Source organism: Chinchilla lanigera, unplaced genomic scaffold, assembly GCF_000276665.1.
Source record: "Chinchilla lanigera isolate Chin_1 unplaced genomic scaffold, ChiLan1.0 scaffold00016, whole genome shotgun sequence".
Taxonomy (NCBI): domain Eukaryota; kingdom Metazoa; phylum Chordata; class Mammalia; order Rodentia; family Chinchillidae; genus Chinchilla; species Chinchilla lanigera.
This window is the reverse complement of record NW_004955417.1, coordinates 21,560,873-21,569,168: the sequence shown is the minus strand read 5'-3', so window position 1 is coordinate 21,569,168 and position 8,296 is coordinate 21,560,873. Positions and strand designations below refer to the sequence as shown.

Genomic DNA, 8,296 nt, shown 5'->3' with positions numbered 1-8,296 from the left:
GTGAGATGGTAGGAAAGAAAAGCCAAAAATTTAGGGCATGTACAGAAATCATGTATAGTGGTATAGGATATGACCTAGTCTAGGTAAAAAGAAAAGTGAGGAAGGGAGTGAAAGGGACGACATTTTATGAGGATCAGTGAAAGCCTCGGTGTTGATAAAATATTTTTAGAGTTGAGAGAGTAGCAGAAATGAATGGAAATAAGAAGTTAATGATGAGAAAGTGGGATATTACAATGGATATAATAAAGAGTACTTTATTAGGCAGTGTAATATTTTGGTATGGCTGAGGCAAAAATAACTGTAGGGAAAGGGAGTCAACACCTGGTTATTGGGACACTCTTGTATGTGAAAGTTGACATCATGAAGGAATAAGGAAGAAGTTCTGTCAAGTTTAGAAGTCAAGCAAAAATGAGAAATGAAAGGAAATATTTGAGAGTGAATTGATAGTGCAAACGAGGAATGGTAGAAGAAATAATGCCATGAAATGAGATTTATCTTGGTGGAGACAGTGAATGATTTTATAGAGAAAGGGAGGGGGGAAATTTGGAAGAAACAATGAATAGATAACACTCATGCTGCCTCCTGTTTCCAGTTATCAAGTTCTAATGACCAGTAGCTGGTTTTCTAATCTCATATACACTACGAGGTAGGGAAGTGAGCATATTCATCCCTAGTTTGCTGGCCCCGAAAGATGAGATGATGAGCTGAAGTAGTAGTGCCTGGAGAAGAGAGGGCATGGCAGGAAAATGCTGAGTGTAGTGGGAAGATTTTGGGAAAATAAATAAATCCAAGGGAGCAAAGGAGGTCCAGGGTGATTTTTAGATTTCATTTTGGATAAGACAATGAGCTCACCCAAAATAGAAAGAATTGGAACATAAGGGATGAAGGTGGAATAATCAACCTTACTTTTGATTTGTTTAATATAAGTGTCATTTGAATTAGATAGGTCCAAGGGGCAATCTGGTGTTTTAGGATAGCAATCTGGGTTGAAGACTAGAATTAGAAATAATCTATCTATCTATCTATCTATCTATCTGTCTATCATCTATCTATCATCTCTCTGTGTTGAATTTACAATGATAGATGATATCACGATGCAAAAGTTTCCTGAGACAAGAGGAGTAGGTTGAATTTACTTCATTTGCTTTCTTCTCACTTAGCTGTACTCAGTTTCACTGGTATTACATTACTCATTTCATAGTTTTGTTCACTTTTATACTTAACCCAAAGGAACATTATAGCCAAAGCTTTTGGTTAGAGAAAAGAATAAAAATCTACTCAGAGTTTCTCAGGTCAAAGCAAATGGGAGTTATTGCAAAGTCTCAGAGGAACAGTTATTGAGACACCATCAAATTTCATGTGAAGTGGAAGCAAGAATGGCAAATCCAAGAACCAATACTCGTCTCACAGCATCCCTAGGATGCTGTTAGCTCTTGCTCTGTATGAATCTGCAGAACTGTTATCTCTTTATCAGCTTCCACTCTTCCTTTCCAACGAGTTCTCATACAGTCCAATATGACGCTCACAGTAACCAGTGTGCACGGATACCCTTGTTTCACTATTAAAAACAAGAAGTGCTGGCTCAGTGGATCTGTCCTTGCCTTGTTATTGATCTTAGGCCGGTAATGGGGGCTGCTCCCTAGGAAACGGTAGTACTAGTGTCCTGTGATTCAAGTGTGCAGTTGAAGTTGAGGGCCTCATGTGGGTGGTGCGTGTCTCCCCCAGAAACTTTGGGTAGTCAGACTTAATCATTCAAATATAAATAAGATGCTTTATAACACTGCTGATCCTAAATAATCAGTATTTTTAATGATACTTAAAGAGTTGAACTTTGTATTTCAATCTACTCTTGTGATAAAGGCAAACAGCTGTTTGTTAAATCTATAAACTTTGATTATAACAAGTTAATCTGGCAGAGATTGATACTGATACTATAGTGTAATGCCAATGCGGAAATGACCAAGAGATTAATAGTGCAATAGTATGCTGTTGTGTTCGTAATTTTACCCTCTAAACAGTTTTACTTGTAGTAATTTACGTTATTTGACTTTATTCGATATTAGCATATTTTTTCCCCAAAGTCTACTATTATTTCGCTTCATTACTTAACCACATTGATTGATTGGGACATTATTGTTGGCAGAACATATTTCTGGTCACCCTGTGGAACAGCAAAGGAAAAGCAAAAGAATTGTTTCTCCAAGAGTAATTTGGTTTTCTCAGAGAGGATAAAAATCTGTTAGAAAATGAATTAGAATTTTTTAGACCATATGACATTGATATAAATGAAACTACATTTAATTTCTGTAGGAATCTGAGATTGATGCAGTCATATAGCGCAGCAGTTTTTCTTCAAGTTCAAAAGAGATTAAAAGATAGAAAATTGGCAATGTAAATAGGCCTCAGAGAGGCAGAAACTAAATTTCTATTATTCTCACTGACTAATACAGCAACACTTGGGATTTATTCCTTTGTGATACATCAGAGGAGGGGGAATTTTGTTATATAAACATTTTGGCGAATTTTGGGGAAGTGAACAAATTCTAAACTTACCATGATAATTTGACTCTGTTCTTTGAGATTCTAGAAAGAATTGAATTATCTCTCTTAAGGTTAATCATTAATTTGTCTTCTTAGCACTTTAGGAATGTTGAAATGTTAAATATTAGGGAAGGGGATGTATGCTTATCATTATTTTCCTATCATGTATTCAGTGTTTTAACATGTATATTCAAATTCTCCACTAGAAGAGTGATCATTGAACACGACTGTATTAATTACGTGCTGCTGAGTTACAAATTATCCTAAATCTGAGCAGCTCAAAGCAATAAACCTTTATTAGTTGAAAGTTTCTGTGAGTCAGTAATTTGGAAGTAGTAAAGCCAGATGGTCTGGCTCAGGCTCTTTCCTGAGGCTGTGGTCAACATGTTGGCCAGGCCCACAGTCATCTAAAGACCTGACTGGGGCTGGTGGATGACTCTCTTCCAAGGTGGCCCGCTCAACAGCTGTTGGCAGGAGGTGTCAGTTACCAGTTAGCTGTTGCCAGGAGGCCTGTGTTCCTTGCTAGATGTTCTAGGAAGTCTTAGTTCCTCGTTGTAGGGTCACTTGGGTGTACTCATGACATCGCAACTGGCTTTCCCAGAGAAAATGGTCCAAGTAAGCAAAGTAGAAGTCCCAATGCCTTTTGGAGCCAAGCTTTGGAAGTTGCACACCATAATTTATTCTATAGTCTATGGGTTCCACACGTCAGCACTACTCCATGTAGAAGGAGACTCCACAAATGCAAGTCCTAGGGTGGAGCTCATTTTGGAGATCACCATAAAAATCTTTGCAGAAACAAAGCCAGAACTTTCCCCATTCAGGCACAAAATACTGCCTCATAAACAACCCTTTGAAGATGCTGTGTTTTGCGAGCAATCCACCAGAGACAAGCCTCCTCTTTCACAGAAGACAAACAGGGTTGAGGCAGGGAGGTTTTATTCATTTTCTCAAGTCCACTTTCTTCCATCTCAGTGTTAATTACTGATCAGGATGAGTTCCCTTTATTGGTCCTGTGCTTTTATAATAAAAATACTTGAGTATATTTTTGTTACTATCTATGCAAAGACTGTCCCACAAAGGCCTGTGGGTTGAAGGCTTAGTCTTGAGTTGGCGCCCTAAAGAGGTGGTGTAGCAATTAATGAATGGGGGCTATTGGGAGCCTTCAGGTCATTGGAGGTGGAGCCTCAGAGGGCTTACGGGACTCTCCATGGCTTATCCACATTCAGACCACGAGGTGGATGCCTTTGGTGTCCCACAGATCCCCACAATTATATGTGGGGCTCTCCACCTCCTGCTAGAGGAATAAAAGCAATTTGCCTGATTGTAGACTGAAGTCTCTGAGACAATGACACTTCTCGCTAAGTTATTATTTTATGTACTTGTTACAGTAATCGAAAGCTGACTTGCACAATATTCCTCACAAATGTACATTTATTTATGCACTGTATGCGAGTGCCAGTGTCAATCTATTTACTAAATATTGACTTACTTTTCTTATTTTTTTAGACAAGAATGAATCTAAATGGAAGTTCTACTACTTTCTCCTCATTCTTTGGTGAATGCTTTTGCACTACACACCCCAAAGCTCAGACCCCTTATCCAAATGATACAAAAATGAAGATCATCATTTCACATGGAGCGAAAACAGAAGGTGCTAAAGAAGACAAATAATCGTGGTGAAAATGTTGGTTAAAGAGGAAAAGATATTCAAGGCACCACTTCCTGCTGAGGGCTTTCCTCTCTACCTACCAACAGCAGATCTCTCTCACACTTAGCTCTCACACTTTGCCCTCCATGGTGGTAGAGCTTGGCTGGAACATTTGGCAGTCCAGTATCATCTGCAGAACATTTACCAGCAATATTAACTGTTTGGTTAATCTTCTCTTGATACAGAAGGAGAACTCTCTTATGTAAATTTTTCTAAAGTTGTTAAAGACTGTAGGTCAATAATTGCTTAGGCCTGAAAATCATTGTGCTCAAATAAATATTTGGAATATTTGTGACCTGCCACTTTTCTCCTGATAGGTATCTGATTCAAGATCTATACGCATCTAGGGAGATAAAAATTTTTTATTTCTTTAGCAATGATCTGTTCCCCTGGTAAACTTAGGACACAGAATAGATAAAGAGCTTTTTGACTATGAACTTTGTACGAAATCTGTTCTTCTGATGAATAACAGTAAAGTTTAAATATTACTAAATGACCCCACCAAAAATTTTCCATGCTCTCCGTTTAAATCTGCTTTTGTATCTGGCTTCTTGTGGTGAAATCACATCTGCATTTTCAAAATTTGCATTTTTGAGATCAGATATCAACATTTGCTTTATCTGGATGTTTTCATATTTCCAAATGTTATGACATGAAGAAATGTTATTTCCTAAATGAACAAGTTTTGTCATGGTTAATGTACTTTAGATATCTGTATGTGTTTATAAAAAGCTCTGAATGATGAAACCATATTCAACCACAATGATTTCATGTGTGATTTTACTTTAAAAATTCTGGAATTATGAAATATACCTTAGGCAGGATGGCAACTTTTCTTGCAAAATACAATCTCAGGCATCTTATTGCCTTCTTTATATGTTCATCTTTCTCCAAATGTAAAACTCTAGTAAGAAAGTTTGCTTAATTTTTTTTTTTTGTTTACCTTAAGTCACTTTTTCTCCTACTGTTTAGAGTGGGCCATTAATTTTAAAATAGAATTAGCTCTATAATTATGATTAAAACTGGAAAATACATTGTTTTTGTAATGGTGGTATCTTCAAATTATGTAATTGTCTTTATTTTTTTGTTTTTCTTTTGTAGAGAATAAAAAACAAAATGATACAGAATTTCAAAACAAGATGATAGGAAATTAACAATCATTCTGTTGCATATTGTTATCTTCAAAGTAGTTGTTCAGATTACTAGATACAGGCATGCAAAACTGATCAAACAATATAAGCAATAACTATTATTTTCAATGACCTAATAGACATTAGTAGTACAATTATCTTAGTTATCTTCTGTGTGTGTGTGTGTGTGTGTGTGTACACTTCCTTCTTTTTTTTCTTTTCTTTCTTTCTTTTCTCCTTTCCCCTATCCAGTCGTTCTTTCTTTTTGAGCAGAGTCCCATTTGACCTAGCTATTCCCTTTCTGGGTATTTTTCCAAAGAAATGAAAACATCATACTACAGTGATATATGTACATCAATGTTTATAGCAGTACAATTTGTCATAGTTAGATCTTGGAAACAAATGAAATGCCTGTCAACTTGGGAATGGATAAAAAAGATGTGGTATTTTTATACAATGGAGTATTACTCAGCTATAAAGATGAACTTGAGGCTTTTATAGGTAAATGGATGCAAATAGAGACTATACTCATAAGTGAAATATATCAGACTCACATGTGTAAACATCATATTGTCTCCCTAGTGTAAGAAACTGAAAGAGTAAATAAGATCCAAAAGTTACAATAATATTGTGAAAGGGAAAGTAACTGCTCAAAAGGAAAGAACAACTTGTCTTTATTTTTATACTGCTTCAAAGCTGCAAGAAACCCTGACGTGACTGATAAAGGAGAAGGATAAGTGGATGTAAACTAAATTTCTTTTAAATAGATAATATTGTTTTTTTCTGGAATGTAAGTGAATCAAAACAACTTACTTGTACTGAGACATTCACAATGAATCTTATCAAAGAAATGGGTGACGATGGATGTGTGTTGCTCTGCTTTTCATAATTATTTGTTATTAATTTTTGTAATCTAGGAAAATGTAGCCTCGGAAATAATTTAGAATGAGGTAGACCATGATATTTCCTACAATAAAAGCATTTCGTATTTCCACATTAAGATAACGGGTCAACAACATGGGTCTTAGAAGCCTTTAATGAGTATTTGAAAGCCTTAGCACAGAATCTGAAAGCCAAATAAAGCAAGTATTAGTTTGGGCTTCAGGAGCAAATACTTTTAGTCTTTGATGATTGAAGTTAAGAATCAGGATGGATGCTCCTGCAGAGCCAGACTATAAATGGAGTATAGTCTCTCCCGTGAGTACTTTCATTTTCAGACAAATTTAGAAAAATCCTGAATCTCTTCTGGAGTGAACATCAGTAAAGCTGGGAGTCTTTCCAAGAGAGCACAGAGGGACATATCCAGAATCTGAATGTCTGTCACACGAGGGATGTCAGAGAAACACTCGCACTACAACTGTATTGTCAGTGGGCTGGCTGGTTGTTGTAGTAAAGTCAGTGTTACAGGTGGGATGTAGAAAATTTACGGCCTTAGGTCAGAAGATGGGCCTGGAATCATCTCTTGAATGTGAGAAATGACATTAAGAGAACTGGCTTTGCTGATCCTTCTACAGTTGGAAGGCCCCGAATGTGACCATTATTTTGATGATCACATTCAGTGAAAAATGGGGAAAAAGGGAAAAAAGATAACTTATCAACAAGATAATAATTTGTAAATAAATTTGAGCTATCAAGACTCCAAAGAAACAGAAAAATGTGCATTTATGTTAGCTACATAGTAATGAATGAAATAGTAACACGAGAGCAGAAAAGTGGAAGAAGGGAAGAAAAAAACCCAAAATTGTGAAAGTCAACATTCAAGTCTGCAGCTTACACCATGATTTAAAGACATATATATTTACATAGAATTATTCTGTGTTAGTGGATACTTTACACTGTACAATTATTTTTTAATCTAAAAGAATTATTTGATATGTGAAGAATGATCCAAGAGAGTTTTTGTAAGAGTTTGCAAATAAATATGAATCTTAATTCTAGACTTGGCCCTTCGAGAGAACAGTGATCTCTAGCCTTAGCGTTCGGCATTGTTAAAGCGAAGCTGAACCGAATAGTAATGATGTCAATGGCTCAGGCAAAGAAGCTAAGTTTCTTGGAACTGTAGCTCTGGGGGTCTGTATCCTGACACCCATTTGCTTTCTAATATTCAACATCTACTGTGGGAAGACAAAGAATTCCTATTCTTGTCCAATTCTGCAACTGAGGACACAGCTCAGAGAAGGAAATATGTACTAACGTACATGTTTAGGCTCTCCTTGGGATCATGTCAGCCTTATAATAAAAAGAGCTAACAGTTTTGTAACATTCCCTATATGCCAGGCACTGTCATAAATTGTGAGTGTGCTAATTCTTGAATCCTCACGACAGCCACGGAGTCAGTTATTATCCCTGTCCGATACGCGGGAAGCCGACTGTGCCCGACGTCCCTGAACTTGGAGCTGTGAAGGAGCCAGGGTCTGAATCCGGACCCCCGGTTTTTCTAGAGTCAGTGCTCTTTTCCACCTGGTTCTTTCCTTTCCAGCTTCAGAGCTTCTCCCCTGTGCCCGCTTTCATTTCCTTAAATGTGTCTTGCTATTTTTCTCATTAAGGTGTCTGTTCCTTTAAATTAATTTCCAAACTCTTCCTCTTTCATCTGCGAGTTTTTCAGATGTGAGCTGAGGTAGTATTTCTCTGGAGAAGCATTCTTCACCCTCCGTGCTTCACCGCGTGTCACTTATGATGGTTGCAAAGATATAAACATGACTTTAGTGTGCACTTTCTCCATCACTTCAGGAAACAGATGTCCATTTTACTTACCCTGGTACTCCTAATTCAGTGAATTGACTAAATGGGTGATCAGCAGTGAATGAAGACTGAATGTCTATGTTTAAATGACAGCATAAATTCCAGGGTATAATACCTTTTTAAAGAGAAAACAAAGCATACTTTTGTATTCTGCGTCGATGGAATGGAAGCTGAT

General features: G+C 36.9%; 1 long non-coding RNA gene across 1 annotated transcript in view; it reads left to right on the top strand.

The window, feature by feature from the left end:
• LOC106148178 overlaps positions 1-5,286 on the top strand; it is a 21,421-nt gene extending 16,135 nt beyond the window's left edge. Inside the window, exon 3 of the long non-coding RNA XR_001233391.1 lies at positions 4,048-5,286. This is a non-coding gene — a long non-coding RNA (uncharacterized LOC106148178). The remainder of the gene's footprint in view (positions 1-4,047) is intronic.
• The last annotated feature ends 3,010 nt before the right edge of the window (positions 5,287-8,296 follow it).